This window comes from Pristis pectinata, chromosome 14, assembly GCF_009764475.1.
Source record: "Pristis pectinata isolate sPriPec2 chromosome 14, sPriPec2.1.pri, whole genome shotgun sequence".
Lineage (NCBI taxonomy): Eukaryota > Metazoa > Chordata > Chondrichthyes > Rhinopristiformes > Pristidae > Pristis > Pristis pectinata.
In genome coordinates this window covers 51,764,654-51,785,223 of record NC_067418.1, presented here as the reverse complement: position 1 = coordinate 51,785,223, position 20,570 = coordinate 51,764,654, and the positions used below count along the sequence as shown (strand labels likewise).

At 48.4% G+C, this 20,570-nt stretch overlaps 1 non-coding gene across 1 annotated transcript; it reads left to right on the top strand.

Annotated features, from left to right (window-relative positions):
- The first annotated feature begins 19,601 nt into the window (after positions 1-19,601).
- On the top strand, positions 19,602-19,674 carry trnav-aac (transfer RNA valine (anticodon AAC)). Its single transcript has one exon. It is a non-coding gene; the product is annotated as a tRNA-Val (tRNA).
- Positions 19,675-20,570: the final 896 nt, after the last annotated feature.

Here is a 20,570-nt window from a genome sequence, read left to right as displayed (position 1 = left end):
GAACAGCTTCTACCCCACTGTGATAAAACTATTGAACAGTTCCCTTATACAATGAGATGGACTATGACCTCACGGTCTACCTTTTTGTGACTTTGCACCTTATCGCACTTCACTTTCTCTGTAGCTGTGACAGTTTACTCTGTACTGTTACTTCTTATTAACTTGTACGACATCAATGCACTCTGTACTGACTCAATGTAACTGCACTGTGTAATGAATTGACCTGTACGATCGGTTTGTAAAACAAGCTTTTCACTGTACCTTGGTACAAGTGACAATAATAAACCAATACCAATACCACTACTACCTCACACATTTCCAAGTCCAAAGTTCTTAGAGCTCACAGAACAGATTGCAGAACTAAAGGGTTAAAACAGTTGAAGGCTTCCACTCTTCAGTTAGGAAATTCTTCAGGGGAACATGAGATTTAGGGAGATCCTTCCAATCAGAAGGGCAGGGGTGTCGAAGGGACAGACTGGAAGGAGTGCAGTACTGGGACAAGGACAGTCCTGGGGACGACGGCTGCCCTGTGTCACGTGTCACGTAAGTGTCACGTGATTCTGGTGTAACCCCTCCTTTCTGTTGCAGACTAATGTTTATCTCTCAACCAACGTCGGTATAATCAATGATCGGAGTTACAGCTTGCCTGCTGTTGTCGGATCATGCTGTGCATTATTTGACACCTGCGCTTCGAACATTAGAACAGTGACAGTGATTTAAAGAGTCGTTCATGCCTCGGAGGCGCTTCACAATCTGAGGTGACGAATGAACTTGGCTCACTGTGAGCTGTTTCTGTCTCCAATCTTTCAGTCTTTCGCTGTGCCTTGCAGCACTCAGTGCCTACAATTCACAGAATGCAACAGCTACCGAATATTGCGCCTGCACACCAGCCTTCCAAGGAGCGGAAGAAGCGGGGATGTTATCCATTGTGGGCCGCCCTCTGACCCGCGGGAAGCGAAGCAGAGCAGCGCAGCCGGCGTAAGCCTCGCCTCGGAGCGCGGAAAGCAGCAACCCCATTCCCAAAGCCACAGGGTCCTTCTTCCCGTCCCCACCGCCCGAGCACCGCCGCTGCGGCTCCTGACAGGCAAGTTCCGGGCTCCTGAATGGCCGACACCCAAGGCAACTGTCTGTCCAGTGACGTCGGGAACAAAGCCCCGCACCCTGGCCCGCCGGCTAATGGAACATGTGCATTGAGTCAGGGACACTCAATGATAGAAAAAGGCCCCTGAATGACAAAAGCAGAAACACTCAGTGACAGAGGTAGGGACACTCATGAACAGAGGCAGGGGCACTCAGTGACACATTCAGGAACATGAAATGACAAATGAAATCATGCACTGGCAAGAGAATGGGGAGATAAAACGTCAGTCAGACACAGGCACACACAATTTTAGGAACAGTTACATACACAGTCAGGGGCAGGCGCAGCATTCCACGGAGAGAAACAGGCACTCTCTCCACAGGTGGACGTACCAAATTGTTAACCAAGTCAGTCACAAACAAATTCAAAGGCTTGTACTCTCAATGTCACTGGTGAAACACATGAAGGCAGGGTCATTCCAACTCACAGACACATTCAGGAATATTCAGGCAGCTGCAGTTGCAGACGGAGTCAGGAGCAGGCAAAACTGCACATATTGACAGGCATAGCACACGACCAAGAAGGAACACTGACTGACAGAGGAAGGGACACTGACAGACAGAGCCACGAACATTCAGAGACGAGCCAGGGACAGTCAGAGACAGAAGCATAAACACTGTCCAACAGAGGCATGGGCAATCACTGATGTAGGCAGGGGCACCGACAGAGAGAAGCGGGAACACTGATGACCAGAGGTAAGAACAATCAGGGAGAGAGGCAGGAACACTCAGAGAACAGAGACAGGGAACCACAGAGAGAGAGGCAGGGACCTTCCCAGACAGAGGAAATCATATACAGGCAGGTAGGAGCATGGGAGAGAGAGAGAAATGCAGGCAGACAGAGGAACACACAATTTGAGCGACAAGTGTATACAAGGGGCAGTGGATGCACTCCACATACAGTGGCAGGTACACTTACACATATGGACAGATATAACTGCAAACCATCTCAGTCACAATCAATTTCAGAGGCTGGCACTCTCAGTGTCAGAGGTGGAGAACTTAAATACAGGGTCAAGGCAACAGAGACACACCCAGGAATATTCAGGCAGCTGCAGATGCCGCCACAGTCATAGGCAGGCATAGCTCCACACAGAGACAGGCACAGCATAGAAGAGAAGCAGGAAAACACAGAGACAGAGGCCGGGAAAATCACTGACAGAGGAAAACATACACAGGCAGGTATGAGAAAGGGAGAGAGAGAAAGGCAGGCAAACACAGACACACGCAATTTGAGGGACAAATATAAACAGAGTCAGGGGAGGCGAAGCACTCCACAGAGAGGCAGGTACGCTCACACCGAGATGGGCAGGCATAATTGCAAACCACGGCAGTCACAAACAAATTCAGAGGGCAGCAGTCTCAATTTCAGAGGTGAAGTACTTAACGCCAGGATCACGCCAACTCAGAGATACACTCAGGAACATTCAGGAAGCTGCAGATGCAGACACGGTCAGAGGCACGCAGAACTCCACACACAGACAGACGCAAAACAAGAGTGAGGAATTAACACTGACAGAGACAGGACACTGACTGACAGAGGGAAGAATGCTAAGATGGAGGCAGGAACAATCATGGACGAAGGATATCATGCACTGCCCGGCACGAGATACGGAAGAAAGACAAAGGCTGGTAGACACAGGCACACACAATTTAAGGGACAACTGTACACAGGGGCATCAGAAGCACCCCACAGACAGAGACAGGGATGGGGCACTGTCAAACACAGGTGGGGGCAGGAACTCACAGGGAGGGACCATGAACATTCACAGATGGAGGCAGGAACACTCATAGGGACGGGAGAACAACACTCACAGGGAGGCGGTCGGGGCACACAGGGAGGGACAGGTTCACTCACAGGCAGGGAACAACAACACTCACAAGTATGGTGGAGGAAAACTCACAGGGAGGGGGCAGGAGCACTCACAAGGAAGGGCAGGAACACTCACAGGCAGGAGACAGGAACACACACAGGGAGGTGGCAGGGACACTCACAGGGAGGGGCAGGATCATCTCGAGAACACTTTGTTCCCACAACATCCAAAGGAGATCACGGACACGGCAACTGAGAATCATCTCAATCTCTTTCCCTCTGTCTTTTTTATCCCTTTCCTTCTCAGTTCTGTTCTTTCTTTCTAATCCTTTGTCGTACCTTCTCTTAGTGCCTAACGATTCCTCTTGCGCACTCTCTTTCCTTCTCTCGCTCTACCTGTCTGACTTTATCTATCCATCTCTCTCTCTCTCTCTCTCTCTCTCTCTGTCACTCTCTGCACCATCCCCCTTTCTCATTAATAATCAATTCGTGGAGCCGTGTTGGATGTTGCTTGAACCGTATAATTGTCTCCTGTGATATTCCAACCCCAAGCCCCTTGTCACCGGGTTCAAAGACCCGAAAGAAAATCAAGACCCCGACGTGACGCTGTGGAAATTGCAGGATGTATCATTTCGCACAGTGGCTCCTGGTTCCGACAGCGTTAATACAGGGTTCAGGGGTTATGAGAGCTGACTATTCGCCTGTGGCCGTGGACGAAGGGAACATTGACGTATACTTTAGCCAGCTCCAGCTGGAGGCAATCCGCCACTGGATTATTCACTATTTCGCTTTGCAACAGCAGACCAGAAAGCTGGATGACCCTTCCACCATCCTTGTGGTTGCATCACAAACCTCGAGTCGTCAAATCTCCCCGCGTCGACGTAACAGGCATGCAATAAATTCCAAAACCAACACGGCTCAATTGATCGTGCGGTACAGATCGGGGTTCTGCGAGAAATCATAAAACAAGAGTCGGACGCTGTTACTGGGACTGACTCTGGACCAGTTCCGAACCTGAACAATTCAGGGCTTATGGCCGTTTCCCTACCCCGAGATGCAGAGCCTCCTTGTATTCAGAAAGGCAGGTGAAAGAATTTGCCACAGACAGGAGTACCAGTCCCAGAGATATGACTTCAGGCACATCAAACTGAGTGAGAAACTGAGCAGTGACAGGAATGATGAGCTCCCAGCTGACAGACAAAAGGTGACAGTGGACAGTAACGTCGAGGATAGAACACGATGTGGGTAATGTTCTGTCATAGATTTCCGTTGAAAAGTGGTGATCGAGTGGGGAATGTTCATGTACAAAAGGGACCCGTGTGTGTGAGAGGGAAGGAGAGAGAGAGAGCGGGAGGCACAGAATGGTGAGACAGAGACAGCTGGTGGACAGAGAGAGAGAGGAGGGTTTCAGAGGTGAATGGTGAGACAGCAGGTGTGTTGAGAGCAGACAAAGGAAAGAAGGCGCAGGTAAAGGGGAAGGGAGGATAGAGAATTGTTGAAGTAGGAGAATGAAGAGTAGGTGAGTGGTGATAAGTGTTGGATAGAGGAGAGAGTTAGTGTGGCGGGAGAGGAGACAGATAGGGAATAGGAAATATACTTGGAGACGGAGAGGAAGGACAGAGTTTTGGGGAGGTTCGAGGGAGGTCGATAAAGGGGAATGGTGAGGGGGTGTAATCAGGGCGGGGAACTGGGAGAAGCGGGTACTGGGGAGAGAAAAGGCGAGAGTGGGGAGAGGGAAATCAGGGGAGCGGGAGGGGGAAGGGAGAGTGTGTCTATGGGAAAGAGTGAGGCTGAGGAGGTGGGAAGTGAAGGGGAAGGCAGACCGAAGTTGATCGATTTCAGCGTGTGGTTGCAAGAGGGAGTCGGGGAGAGTGCGGGAAGGAAACAAGTGGCAGGAAAAGGGGAAGGAAGTACCGGAGGAACAAAAGCAAGAGAGGGCAGAATCACTTGGTATGACAAGGGATGAATGTGTGTGTGTGTGTGTGTGTGTGTGTGTGTGTGTGTGTGTGTGTGTGTGTGTGTGTGTGTGTGTGTGTGAGTGTGAGTGTGTGTGATTGCGTGTTCAGGAGCGGAGGGAACGCTTAAAGTTGGGAAGTGTTTGGTGTCGGAATCACGGACTTTAATGGGAAGCGGAGTGTGTGAGAGAGGGGGACAGGAGGACTGAATGAAGGCAAGACATGGAGAAAGAGGGAGCTTCAGTGGCTGAGATAGAATTGTGTCTCCTCTACTCCCGTCTCTGCCACTCATATTCCCTCTCCCACCACCTCATCCGTTTCCTTCCTTTCCCTCTCCTCCCTCCCTGTCTCCTTTCCTGGCTGCACCTTATTCCTACTGTCCTTTGTCCGGCTCCTCCACCTGCACCCACCACCGCACCCCGTCTCCTTCAAATTCAGGCACACCCAGGTTACCAGGCAGTTACTCAGTTTTATTCCGTTTGTCAGTAATGGAAGTTAGTGCTCGAGAGTAGAGGGGCGGGATCAGATCAGCGGGACCGCGCTGCAGACAGCCGACAATGGGGAGAATGGATTCTTTCAGTAACATTACCTCACCGAGGCCTTGACTCTCTCTGTCTTGTGATATCATAGCAACCATGACTTAAATGAACTTACAGCAGTGCTTCTGTTCATAAATACATTCAGCGCCACGCAGAGATCAGAGAACCATACAGACACGTACCTATTCCCCTTCCCTTTTGAGCAGTGATGTGTGTAGTCACCAGCATAAATCCAATCATTATCACCAGCGCCTTCATTGTGTCGCATCGAGCTCCTCAGAGTCAGGATCAGGAGGTTGGAGCAGAAATGTTCTGTGTGTGATCCCCGAGCGTTTTCTGCCTTTCTATTGAACCACACGGGGAGGAACAGTGAAGTAAGACTCAGGAAAGGCGCCTTCTCCGTGTGTGATGTGATTGTTTGGCAGCTCAGCGCAGGAGGAAAGTCTATGTGAATCACGAAACAGGCTTGTGCGGTTCAGCCGCGCCCCAGGACCCAACAGAGTAGGTCATCAATAATCATGTATCAGATACCCATAAACAACTCCCGCCGAGCTTCCCAGCAACGCCATCGGGACAACTTTAGCCAATCCACAGGTTTGCTGTGGTTCAGGACACGGCACTCACAAACTCATTGATGTTGTCAAGTTTTCACAGGAGGGTAAATTCGGCCCACCGACTGGCTGCCGTCTCTTCTATGACACTGGAATGTGAGTGCAGAGCAGCCCCCTTTGCATTAACGCCGGGACCATTGGTGGGTTTTGGTTCCTTGAAGCCATAGCCATCACAAAGGGACAGTTTAACAAATCGAGAGCTGAGTCTCGAGTGAACCGAAATGTTGGCATCAAACGTGAGAGCTAGTTGGTGGTGATCTGGTCAATCAGTGCAGAGCTGAAAAGCAACTTCGGAATTCTGCTTATCTTTCCATGAAAGGCGTCGTATCTGCAAACAATTTCCAGCGTTTTCTCTGCTCGTGTTCAGATTTGCAGCATCTGCTGCACTTTGAGTGCTGGGCAGGTCGGTGCTGTTTGGTCTTAACCTCTCCCAAGGCTGCACTTTAATGACTTTGCTAAACCTACTTTAGCGTAACATTTGCACGCATTTCAGATCATAATTGACGGGTGACAGCTGAACTGAACACTTATCATTCCAGCCTGGATATGCGGGGGCAGAATGTTTCATCAAGCATCCGCCGTTTCCTCACATTGACCTGGGCAAAAGTCCCAGTTCCATTTAAGATACCGGGAAATGAAGTGAATAAATCTCAGCGCTGGTGATGGAGGTCGGGATGTCTTCCCTTCCTGATCCGATATGAAGGGCAGACATACCAAGTTCAGGGAAACCTGGATAGGGAGAGATATTAAAGTTTGGTAAGGAAAATGAAGGAAGCTTTCGTCTCGTTTAAGCAGCTGGGAAAGAACGAGACCCTCTGTGAAAGTAAAAAGTTTAATACCATGCCAAAGAGGGAAATCATCAGGGAAAAGGGAAGACATGTTATGGATTTGGCAGGCAGGTTTGAAGATAATCCCCAAGAGGTTCTCCAGTTGTATTAACAGTAAAATGGTGAGGAGGGAGAAACTCGGGACACTTGAAGACCATCAGGGCCACCTGTACGTGGAACCGCAGGAGATGGCTGTGATTTTTAATGTCCACTTCTCCTCTATATTTACTGAGAAATAATATCATGGATGCCAATTAAATGAGGGGAATAATTAGTGAGGTCTTGGGTCATATGTGCATCACGAGGAAGGCGGTAATTGCAGCCTTGAAGCGCTTTAAGGTGAGCAAATCCCCAGATCCTGACCAACTGCACCCTGGGCCTTATGCGATGCCAGGAGGGAAATCGCGGTGTCCCTTGTGGACCTATTTGCTTTGTCTTTAGTCACTGGTGAATTTCCAGAAGACTGGAGGGTGGCTAATGTTGTTCCATTGTTCAGGGAGGGTTGCAAGAACAGACCAGGAAACCACAGGCCGGTGAGCCTGATTTAGGTTGTGGGGAAGCTCCTGCAGGGAATTCTGAGGGAGAAGATCAACCATCGCTTGGATAGTCAAGGCCTGATCAAGAATAGTCGGCATGGTTGTGTGTGGGGGAAGCCATCTCTTACGAATCTTTTGGGAGTTTTTCGAAGAGGTAGTTAAAGGAAGAGATGAACGTCGGGCAGAGGATGTGCTTCATATGGCATTTAGTAAAGGCTTTGGCAACATTCCGCATGGTAGACTCATCTGGAAGGAAAGGTATCATGGGATTCAGGGGTAGTTAACGCGGTTGATTCAGAATTGGCTCGTTGATTGGGAGCAGGAGCTGATGGTTGAAGGTCCATTCTCCGACTAGAGGCTTGTGACGAGTGTTGCTCCGCAAGTGTAATTGGTGGGAACTTTGTTATTCATTATGTATGTAAGTGATTCGGATATGAACGTACCTAGCACGATGAGCAAATCTGCTAATGATAATAATTTTTTGGGGGGGGCTTGTTGATAGTGAAGCAGGTTACAATGAATAGCAAAGATATCGTGATCAGTCACGGATAGGGGCTGAGGAATGGCAAATAGATTTAAACTGAGATACGTGCGAGGTGATGCATTTTGTACATTCAGACCAGGGTAGGACTTAATACAGAGAATGGCGGGGCATGATGAGTGTTGTGTAACAGAGGGACCTGGGATTACGAGTGTACAGTTCGCTGAAAGCGGCCGCGCAAAGAGACAGGCTGGCGAAGAAGGCGTTTACCATCCTGGCCTCCATCAGTCAGGGCATCGGGTACAGGAGTAGGGTCATTATATTTCAGTTATACAACTCGTTGGTGAGGTCTCACTTGTGTTGTTCTGTAAAGTTTTGATCACACTGTTACAGGAGAGTGTGCAGAAGAGATTTACGAGAATGCAACCTGTACCGGAGGGCCTGGGTTATAGGGAGAGGTCGTCTACGCTGGATATTTATTGCTTGGAGCGCACGAGAATGAGGGGAGACCTCACGTAAATTTACAAAATCATGAGTGGTGTGGAGAAGGAGGAGGATCATCGACGTTTCCGCAGAGCTGGTGAGTCCAAAGCAAGACGGCATAGATACAAGTTACGAAAGGAGATACTTAAAAGAGACCTGAGAAGTTACACCTACTCAGAGATAGCAGTGAGGACGTAGAATGAGCTGCTAGTTAAAGTGGCCGAGGCGAGTACTATTGCAAACTTTAAGAGTCATTTTTAAACGGAAATGGAGCGGAGGGTCTTGGAGGGTTATGGACCGAACGCTGGCAACTGTGACCTGCAGGGAGGATGTTGTGGTCAGCAAGGACCAGTTGGGCAGAAGGACCTGTTTCCGTGCTGTATCACTCTGACGCTGTCTTTCAATAAAATCATCCAAAGGTTTAGGCGACACGACAATCTATTATGTCATTGCCAACTAAATCACTTGTAATCAGGTTCAAATGGATTTGACCAGAGATAAAAACAAAATACTGCACGAATAAAACTGGTATTTGGTGAGAAAGCTAACAGTACCTGACACACTTAGATGGTCAGAATGACCTCCTGGGAGGGAGGAAGAGCAGAGATATGATGGCTGAACGTCAGCAGACCAGAGAGGGAGATTCCCTCTGGTCGCAGAGTTGTGTTTCCTAGGCCTAACTTCACTTGTAAGGGGGCGTTGACTGGCTATCTCAGAAGATTACAACATGATTCAGTCAGCATCAAATATGCCGAATGTTTGTCTCAACAGTAATGGAAGGATAATGAACGTCCGATGAAAAGGCATCAGGGAGAACATTGACTATTTAATTTTACCTCTCCTAAAATGTTTCCTCATGTTCTGAGCATTTCTGTTCCATCCCATTATTTTATGTTTATCATATCTCCAGCTGTCAACTTCATGGTTATCCTCCAACAGCATCATTTGATGAACCTCACTGATCCTGTCGTTGCTTCAAACACTGCCCTATATTTCAGGTCATTGTTAGTCTCTGCCATGCTGCAGAATAAACAAGAGCGGAGGACAGGACTGATTGACCATTCAGATTTCGCGATGGAAGGGAGGGGTTCCAGCGCTCGGTCCCGGGCAAACCTAAACAACCGTATTAAATATGAGAGGTGATTAGTGATGACCGGGGAATGATTCCGGAGCTGTATGTTAAATTCCGCAATTCTCTTCATATCGACCCTGAAAGTGCCGCATCTGAAGACTATGTCCAGCATTTTCTGTGCTCATGTTCAGATTTGCAGCTTCTGCCTCATTTTGCTTCATCCAGACGTGGGCGTTGTTTTGAGGTTAATCTCTCCAAAGGCAGCACTTTAGTTACCGTGCTTAAACTGTTTTTGATCAACATTTGCGCATATTTCAGATCATAATCAACCAGGCAGCAGCTGAACTGAATACCTTTCATTCCAGTTTGTACAGGTCAGGACACAATATTTTACTGAGCATCCGCCTTCTTCTTACATGAACCCGGGAACTGTTTCAGGTTAAATTTACGACTCTCATTTAAGACACCAAGGAATTAAGTGAATCAATGCTAGTGCTGGTGATGAAGGGCGGATTCAGATGCATCTTCCAGTGAAAATCATTCAACAGTTCCAGCATAATTCTAAACAGCCACGGGAACGGCGTTTAAAATCCACCCCCATTCTGATCCTTCTCCGGCTCTCCCACTTTTGCCCCTTTCTTTCACACCACAGCCCCCTTCACCCATCTTCACCCCCCCCCCTCCTGATTCCATCCACCCACGTCACACACAGGTCCTCCTCTCCATCTGGTTCCAACTGCCGTTCACCTCTCCCCTCATAGTTCTCACCACCTTTACTTATCCGAATCCAGTCCTGGGAGAGCACTGTGTTCCTGCTTATCTCCCTCCAGCAGCGGTCTCCAACCTTCACCCTCCACGCCTTGTCCCATCTGTTGTTTTACATTTTTCTCTCTCTTTCTCTGCCTCCGTCTTTCATTCACCTTCCACTGTCTCTCAATTACACCCCCGCTCACCTCCCCTGCCTGTCACTTCCTGCCTGTCACCTTACACCCCCTCCTCAGTCCAGCATCACACTGGAACCCTTTCTCACCACTCCCCTTCTCCACTTTATACCTGCCATCTCACATCTCCGCTCTCAGTCCTGATGCAGTGTTTCGACTCTGAACGTCAACAATTCCTTCACTCCCACAGATGCTGCTCGACCCCCTGAGATCTCCCAGCAGATTGGTTGTTGCTACAGATTCCAGCATTTGCAGTCACTAGTGTCTCCATTATACAATCTGCGTGAGTGGGAAGACACATGACAGGCAGAGTCTAACACTGATACTTGAGAGGTTACTGCTATGACAGGGAAAACAAGAAGAAAGAATATTATTCAATTAGTGATAGGTAAGAAAATGTTTATGTGCAAAGGGAACTGGGAGGCCATATGTCAGTACCTGAAAGGAAACAGGCAAGCGAAAGAAACAGTTGAAGTAAATGTGATGCAGAAAGCCAACCCTCCCTGAAAATAAAGAATTATCCGTTTTAAATATTCTTTGCAACGAATTGCAGTTCAGAGAAATCTGCAGACAACTTTAATCACATTGTTAATTAAGTCGGTTTCCGACTGTCTGCGTCAGCTTCCTCTCCCCGGATGCAAGAATTTTTCATTGGCTGTTGTTCGCTTTGTGATGTGTGATTTGTTGCAAACGGAGCCTTTGCTGTCGCCAGTCTCTAAGTATCTTCCTGTCCTGTCTAACTTCTACGTGAGCCACATTTCGCAATGTGCATTTTTGGTGCCGCTCAAAGCACCATTCCTCTGCTGCACTTCGGTGAGAGTGTCTGCATTTCATTCAGGGTTCGCCGACCCTGAGTTTAAGTGTGGCAGCCTCTGAGATGGCAGGCATCTGCTTCTGAAATTATTTTCGCCTGCCTCTCTCCTTGTGTGTGCATGGCTGTGTTTGCAATCCTTCCTGGCAGAATCTGTGTGAGTGTACCTCTCTCTGAACCTGAGTGTACGTGCTCCTGTCTGTGAGTGTACTTGTCCCTCGCTTTGTTTAAGCATGCGCCTGCCCCATCTCTTGAGTGGATCTTTCACTGAGTCCAACTGCAGCTGAATTTGGATCCATCACCAGTTTGATTCTGTCTGTTGCCGTGCCCGTCTCTTTCTCTGAGAGTTCCCACCTGTCTGTGAGTGTGACTGCTTCTGTCTGTCAGTTTATCAGTCTATGTGTGTGGGGGAACCTGCCTCGCTGCGAGAGTGTTCTTTTACAGTTCATGAATGTCCCTGTCTCTATCCACTGGTGTGTCTGCCTGTATGTAATTGTGTGACTGTGCATCTCCTGTTGTTTCTGAATGTTCCTGCATGTCCTTCTCGTTTGACCATGCTGTTAAATATGACAGTCACTAATATTCAGTGCACCTGCCTCTGAAATTTGTTTGTTCTGCATCACTCTGTAGCTGGGACTATCCATGTTCATAATATGGTCTGGTTTTCTCTGCCTTTGTGCACCTGCCTCTGTCCCTGTGTCTGGATTTCTCTGTATGTGGGTGTACTTGTCCCTCTTTCTGTCTGATCCTTCTCATTCTCTCTCTCTCTCTCTCTCTCTCTCTCGCTCTCTCTCTCTCTCACATTCACTCTCTCCTTCATTGTCAATCTTGCATACCTATCTTTTCACGATTATGTGACAATCTCTGCAGGTGCATTAATCTTCCACTTCACTTGGGGACACCTGGTCTTCTCTGTAAATGTTTCTATTTCAGCGTTTATGTTCCGTTCTTTGACTATATGCCAACCTCAGTCTCTGTGCATGTGTGCCTACCGGTCTGTGTGTGATTTTTTTTTCCATTCACCATGTGTACCAGTCAATTTTTTTGAATTTCTTCACCTGGCTGTAAGGGTGCTAGCCTATCTTTTCACTCTGGCTGTGTGTGTGTGGATCTACGTCAATCTCTGTATGGGGGTTACCGTGTTTTTATGTTTTGGAGAATCACAAATAGCGGCTGAAATAGTCCTCGACAGAGGCAGAAACATTCACAGATGAAGCAACATCCACAGAAATCACACACACACACACACACACACACACACACACACACACACACACACACAGAGCCTGGCAGTGTGTGTGTGTGTGTGTGTGTGTGTGTGTGTGTGTGTGTGTGTGTGTGTGTGTGTGTGTGTGTGTGTGTGTGTGTGTGTGTGTTTGATTTGATTGTGGACCTGCATGGTCTGTCGTTATTCCTGCCTCTCTCTGGAACCATTCCAGAGATTGCCTGCCTCTGTACGTCAGTACGTGCCTCAGTAGCTGTGCGTTCCTGCCACTTCTCTTGCTCTCTGTCACTATGCCCAGCGCTCTATGTTTCCCCACTCGAGCTTTGTTCGTGCGAGTTTGGCAGGGCACCTATCACTTTCTTTATTCACGCACAGCCCTGTTATGCATGTGCACCAGTCTCTGTACATGTGTGTCCCGGACTCTCTCGGTGAGTGTTCTTGAACAAGTCTTGGAGTGTCCTGCCTGCATCTGCTAGTGTGACTGCCTTGTGTGTGGTTGTCCCTGCCTCTGAATCTGTGTCTTTCTGAGTAATACCACCCTTTGCCTCTGAATGTTCCAGCCCCCACCTCTGAGTATTCATGCCCATGTCACTGAATGTTCCAGCCTCCACCTCAGACTGCTCCCACCCGTGCCTTTAAGATTTTATCTGTGTAACATAAAACAAACTTTTCGAGAAACGAAACCAGCCGTGCAACATCTGTGGGGGCAGAGGGGTGCTTGATGTTTCAGGCCCAGACCCTGCATTGACTGAGATCCTGATGCAGGTTCTTGACCCAATACATTCTCCATCAGTTTTTCTTCTTGCTCCACTTCCCAGTGTCTGCAATTTCTTGCGTCCCTCTTGAACTTTAAACATTGGGGAATGAAGGCACCTGTCCCGTCTGCCTATTTATCCACGTGATGCTGTCTACAGGGGCAAATGGACAAGTACACCAAGCCCTCTGTTCCTCAGTACTACTCAGGTCCCACCCTTCACTGTTTATACCCTATACGACTTGCTTCGCAAAAGGCATCCTGCCAGACGTTTCATGAATAATTTCCAGCTGTCGTTACTCTGTCAATCGCAGCTAACATGTCAATATTGTTCTGTTGGATAATGTTGTCCTCCACACTGACAACACGTGTGTGTGTGTGTGTGTGTGTGTGTGTGTGTGTGTGTGTGTGTGTGTGTGTGTGTGTGTGATTGTACCTTGATATGCTGCTGTGCGTACCTGCCTCTGTGGTTGTGCCTGCGTTCACCTGTCTCTGTCCGTTATTGCCTCTCCACCACCTTTCCCTCTCTCATTGTATCTGCCTCACTGTTTGTGAATTTTTGCTGTATGTCTGTGTGCTGACCAGAGGGTGTGGATGATTTTTTTCTGAGTACACATGCCTGACAGGATATGCTTGCGTACCTGTCTCTTTTTCTGTGTTAAACTACTTCTGTATTTGATTTTTCTGCCCCTATATGTGAGTGTCTCTGCATCTGTCTGTGAGTATTCCTGCAGCAACCTGATAGCTACCTGTCCAAATGTGTATTTGCGTCTGCACCAGACAGTGTGTGCATCGGCATCTCCTTGTCTATATCCCAGCAAGTGTCACTCAGTGTGCCTGACAACACCTTCATGTGCTCCAGGCTCTGACATTGAATGTGCCTGTCCATGAATTTTCGCAGTTATCTGCATTCGCAAATAACTCTGTCTGTGTGGGTTTGAATGTTCATGCCTCTGTCTGTGTGGGTGCTTGCTCTGCCCTGACCCTGCGTGTGTCCTTTTCCATCACTGTGTGTGTTCCATCTGCTTGCCTTCACTCTCTCCCTTTCTTGTGCCGAACTGTTCATGATCCCCCTGTTTTTAAGTGACCCTGCCTCTGTCAGTGTGGTCCCTGCCCCTGTCGGGGAGTGTCCCTGTCTCTGTCAGTCAGTGACCCCGTCTCTGTGTCCATGCCTCTCCGTTTGTGTTCTACTTGTCCCTCACTTCCTGAGTGCCTGCAACTACTTGCCTTTCTCTCTTTCCCTGTCTTGTGTCTGCCTGTGTATGGTTGCCTGTCAGTGAATGCCCCAGTCTGTGGGTTTCCGTTGCACTCCGTGTTCCTGGCTTTGTCCGTGAGTGTGCCTGCCTCTGCCTCACGTGTCCCTCCCTCTGTTAGTATGTATTCCTGCCTTTGTCACTGAGCGTCACTGCCTCTGTCTGTGACTAGCCTTGCCTTTGGATTGGTGCTCACGTGCTTCAGCGGTGATACGTCCTACATGATGTCTGCCCACCTCTCATCTCGATATTCATGTGAACATCAGTCAGTCAGTGAATTAGTGTCCACCACAGTCCTTGTGCGAAGGTTTTGCCTCTCCTTAGAACTATGTCTGTCTGTTCCTGTGACTGCCTGTCTCTGTGGCTGTTTGTATGAATGTGTCGTCAAGTTTTCGCGCTTGTGAATGTGACAGTACCTCGCTCTGGGCCTGGCTCCCTGTGCATTCCGTGTCCTGGACTCTGGCTCTATGATTTAGTATGGCTGTCTTTCTCTTTCCGTGTGCCTGGCTCTATCTGCCCGGTGACCTTCCCTGCTGATATGCTCCTTTATCTTTCATAGGTTGTTTCTCCATCCGATGCTCCAGCTGGTGTACCTTCTCCAACAGACAACTAAAGCTCAGGGTCGCCCCTGCGGGCGATATTTCTGCTACAGAAGAAAGGTCGCTCTCGGGGTACGCAGCCTGGCCACTGATGTCAAAGGTGCCAACAATCCGTCGGTCGAGAAATGCCGCTCGAGAACGGCGAAATCCTTTCCAGTGGCACTGGCGGCGCGCGGCGGTGGAGATTGAAGGATGGAGCGAGGTCATGAGGGAGAGGTGACATTCCCAGACACGGTTCCCGCTTCGGGGAACGGCTGCTGCTCACGGTGTTCGGCGAGGGCACGGGGAAGTGCGCAGGTGTTATATCCCTTCGATGACCATGTGCTCAAGCGCAGTGATTACCCTCTGTTGCTCTCTGGGAGATGTCGTTTGTATGGGTGCAGGTTTGAAGAGGGATACGCTGAGAGCTTGAAGACAGGAATGTGTCACATTGCGGAAGAATTTCCCAACAGCTCAGGATCACAAATTGCATCATAGTCCATGAACTATTGTTTAGATAATAAACTGTAGTCACTGTGCAGGAAGTGGAAGTCAAAATACGCAAAAGGCAACTTTGTGAGAATAACGCAGATTATGATGGCTATGGTTGTGAGGTCAACATAGGACCTGAAGACAAAGGAGGGCTTCCAGCATCAACATGCCCAAAGACCAGGGGCAGTCGCCAAAGGAATGTCTCAGCGACAGAGCTGCTCTCTCCCAGTACTGTGTCTCGGTCCGTGCATTACTCCCTCAGCCCTACCGTTCAGTCAGTTCAGGAATCTCCCAGCACCATCTCTCCGACAGTGCAGTACTCATTTATCGTAGGCCCTCCAGCTGTGCAGTTACCCTCAGTTCTGACACTGCGGGACTTTGGCCGGACTGGAACTCTGATAGTGAGCGCTGCCTCGGCAGAGATCTTCGGACGCTGCTTCTGGACTGGTCCAATGAAAATGGTGACAAAGATTAAAAGCGCTTATTTCAATATTAAAGGAAATATGTTTAAAATCTTTATGTCGAATATTTGTAGAGATAAAAATATTTTTATCAATAAAAATACTTCCGTATAACCTGTTCCTAATTAGCATATGAGAGATACTTCAGAAGGTTTAAAGTAAATCCACTTTGAATACTTACCTTGTCACAATTTCTTTCATAATACATCACAAATTTTGGCTGAGAAATCCCAGGTCGACGGTGTCCCGTCTGTGGGACAGAGAGGAGTAAACAATCTGGGCTACCGCCTCCTTCTGACGATTCCCTACAGCTACCGGCATCAACTTCCCTTCTTCACTCCCTCCACTGTGAAGGACGCTCACTTTCTTGAAGGGAACCTGACCTGTTGGTTTCGGAACGAAGCCCAGACCTGCTGGAAGCAGGCAAGCTCCCTTTCCAACATCTCCAACCAAACCTACTGAAAACACTGAAGAGAAATGCCGCACAGACCTTGGTGTTTTGTCTCAATTGGCCCAGGCAGTTGAGACGTGTCCTTTTTCACTCACTCACTGGGATCTTTCCATTTCCCAGGAACCCTCTTCTTTGCCGAACGTTTGCTCCCTGTCGATCTATAAACACTTCACCGTTCTGGTGAAAATGTGGACTTTTAAAATGCTGCGCATGTGCAGCGGGCCAGGCGGCGGCTTTCATCGGCTTTCAAAAGGGAGATAAACAATGTAAATTAAGTAGACGAAGGAAAGGCTGCGGATGTTGTCTACACGGACTTTAGTGAGGCCTTTGACAATGTCCCACATGGGAGGTTAGTTTAGAAGGTTCAGACAGAAGGTATCTATGGAAGGCTGTAAACTTGATTCTAAATTGGCTGTGTGAGAGAAGACAGAGAGTGGTAGTGGATGATTGTTTCTCAGACTGGAGCCCTGTGACTAGCGATCTGAGCTGGGGCCATTGTTGGTTTGTTGTTTGTATCAATGTTCTAGATGATAATATTGTACATTGGATGAGCAAGTTTATTGATGATACCAGGAATGGAGGCGAAGAGCACAGCGAATACAGCTTTAAAAGCTTGCAGAGGGATCTGACCCAACTGGAAGAATGGGCCAGAAAACGGCAGATGGAATTAAATGCAGACAAGTGTGAGGTGTTGCATTTTGTAAGGTTAAATCAAGGTAGGATATACACAGTAAATGGTAGGGCACTCAGGAGTGCAGAGGAACAAGGGGATCTGGGAGTTCAAATACATAATTCCCTGAAAGTGGCGTCGCGGGTAGACAGAGTTGTAAACAAAGTTTTTGGTACCCCGTCATTGATAAATCAAAGTATTGAGTATCGGAGTTGGGATGTTATGGTGAGTTTGTATAAGACATTGGTGAGGCCAAATTTGGAGTATTGTGTGCAGTTCTTGTAACCAAACTCTAGAAATCATATTTGTAATATTGAAAGAGTGCAGAGGAGATTTACTAGAATGGTGCCGGGTCTTCAGGAGTTGAATTACAGGGAAAGACTGAACAGGATAGGACTTTATTCCTTGGAGTGAAGATGAATGAGGGGAGATTTGATAGAAGTTTCCAAAATTATCAGGGGTATAGACAGAGTTATTGCGAGTAGGCTCTTTCCGCCCAGATTAGGACCGATAAGTCCCAGAAGACATGGCTTTAGGGTGAAAGCGGAAAGGTTTAGGGGGAACATTGCAGGGAACTTCTTCACTCAGAGAGTGGTGGGAGTGTAGAACAGGCTGCCATCTGATGTAGTAAATGCGGGCTCACTCTTGAATGTTAAGAATAAATTGGAGAGATACATGGACGGGAGAGGTCTGGAGGGTTATGGACTGGGTGCAGGTCAATTGGTCTCGCGGAATAACATTTTGGCACAGACTGGAAGGGCAGATTGGCCTGTATTATGTTCTGTAGTGTTCTCTGGTTCCATGGTAAAGGAGGAGCGAACGCAGAATGTGCTGTAACTTCAGCTGCTTCTTTCCACCGACGCTGCTTGTCCTGCTGAATGTTTCTAGTATCTTCTGCGCATCTGCCAGTTGTCAGCCGGAGCCGTGTCCAGTGAAGGTGAAATTCCGGAAAGGACCACTGAGCGAGATCGCCGCACTATTGTTGTGACAAAACCGACACAACTGCTGTGAACCCGACGTGATTCAAACCTGCAGCCTTCTGATCTGGAGTCAGAAGCGCTACCGTTGCGCCACGAGGTCTTACGGAAGTCTTTGCGTCATGGAAGAAATGCCGATGATCCCTCGAAGTGGTTGGATAGGCAGCTGCCAGAGAGCATTGATAATTGCGCAGCATTCTCGCTCTGTCTCACAGGCGCTGCCGGCGGAGCGCTGCCGATCCCCGGCTGAGGCGTATCATGGGAGCCGCTTTCTATTCATTTATCCAGTCAAACCCTACACGGCGGACACACAATTTTCTGACAGCCTGTCTCAGTTTTTATCTTCGTTAGATAATTTGAGTGAATTCTTAATCAACCCTCTCGCCTCCGCTCCACCCGCTCAGTGCTTTATTTTCTCTGATACTCGGGCCTTTGGTTCACAGCGTGGCGGCTGTTGATATATCCCGGGCGCAACTTCTAGAACTTCAGCTGCTGGCCTCCTGTGTTTAAACTGACTCCCACCTCGTGCTGATAATGTACCTTAAGTGTCGCACTGCTCTAATCCGCTCTTTCATGGGACCGTCAACACTAGCGCAGGATTCGGTGGTGCGGTGGTGAATAAATTGGCCAGAAATTGACTGCCTGAAACCCCTGGAAACACGTTGAACCCTTACCCCAGATTCTGCTTCAGCGCCCAACCGACCGATTTCCTTCATTTACGTCCTGTCATTTCCTGGTCAACGTCCTGTTGGTTTCTCTGTTCCTCGTGAACTGGAGTTCCTCTGCTCATCAGTTTCAGTAGTGCAGGGGTTATCACGTTCGCCTCACACGCCAAAGGTCCCAAGTTCGACTCTGGGAAGGAAAATTATCTTGGCTCCTGCTCCAGTATTTATTTCAGGGAAGTGAGTTTCCCATCATTTCCCATTCACCTTGACAATTAATGCCCGAATGTCTTGCTGCAAAAACATTGAATAATCTTGCAGTTTGCGGACACCCGATCATACTTCTGTTCCGGCGGCCGGATGAAGGACAGCACCAGTTTAGCACCCAGAATCTGGAATGAAACACAATCATTCCATCGTGTTCTCCACGTGTCTGAATCTCTCGCCACTTCTCCTTCTAGCTATTCTACTCTTCATCGGTCTGTATCCCTCTCCGTTTCTTTCTCTTACTCTCCTAACTGGACGCCATTATCGTTAATTTATTTGCCTTTCTGTTTCTTCTTTGCCTCTCTCACACAGAAAGGAGCTCTCCAGACCAGACACGGACTGTGAAATATGTGGTGCAGTTCAAACCCCAGGCCGTGATTTATCGGGAGGAACTTTCAATTGCGATTGGTTTACCAGAGATTTTGGAGTCAGCTGAACTCTCCTAGTGGATTCAATCTTTTATTGACAGCGGGAACAATGTTTTTTTTTCGACATTTTAGCCGTCAGTCTCATGAGCCAAAACCAAGCAGTGATCAGGGAGAGTGCGTTGAACATTGGGCTGTTCGGATCTGTTGCTGCGGGCCCTGAAAAGCAACGGAAGCGTTTCTGTAGTGTAGCGGTTATCACGTTCGCCTAACACGCGAAAGGTCCCTAGTTCGAAACCAGGCAGAAACATTCTGAAATATTTTTGTTGAAATCAAGTTACGGGATAAGGAGCACAACCGGACGTTTATTCATGTAAATGCAGCTTTTGCTCCTTCCAAACTCAGAGCAGTCCCTCATCTCCTGGCCGCCGTTTCACTGCACGCATCCTCAACCATTACCGTATCCCACGTTATACTGAACATTGGAACGCCGTTGCCTTAGATCTGCCGCCCTTATTTTACCAGGTGTAAGCAGCTGAACGGCAACGGTTCACATTGGGCGTCAGAAGTGCGCCTGTTGGACACTACCCTGTATCGAGAACCGTTCCATGCCCGATCGGAAGTCAGGGTGAATTAGTTTTCATGTGTTCCATGTCCTTAGCTTTTCTGACTTGCTTTCAGTGTGACTTTATCAGAGGAAGAGTCTCTCCGGAGATGCTGCTGTCGTGCTGAGTTTGCGACAAGTTCCGGATCAGAATGTTCTCCTGTCCCCACAGCAGTTTCCTGATGTAACAGCCTCAGAACAGCCACGAGAGCACAACTTCCTGTTTCCCACTCACTCTCTGACTCGCTCTATGATTTCATACAGACGGAAATTCGAAGAGTAAAATGCTTCTTGTGCTGCGGCCGTTCCTTCACCCACTGGAATCAGGTGGTCTCTAAACTCCATCTTTATTTGTTCCTGATGAGGCCTTACACTGACGAGGTGGCCGGAATGAATAGTAGTGAGAATTACATGAGAGACAATCAAAAGCGTGATATGCCGGCAGTCACAGACAGCGCCAGACTATCCGAGAGTTGTGGAGAGTCATCCTGAAGAGACAAGTGGGGCCCAGAATAACGGGGATCTTTGTATTTCCCTGCTTTATTTGCCCACCACTGTGTGGATCCCCCTACTGAAAGGAGGTCGGATGATCGGTCAGTGTT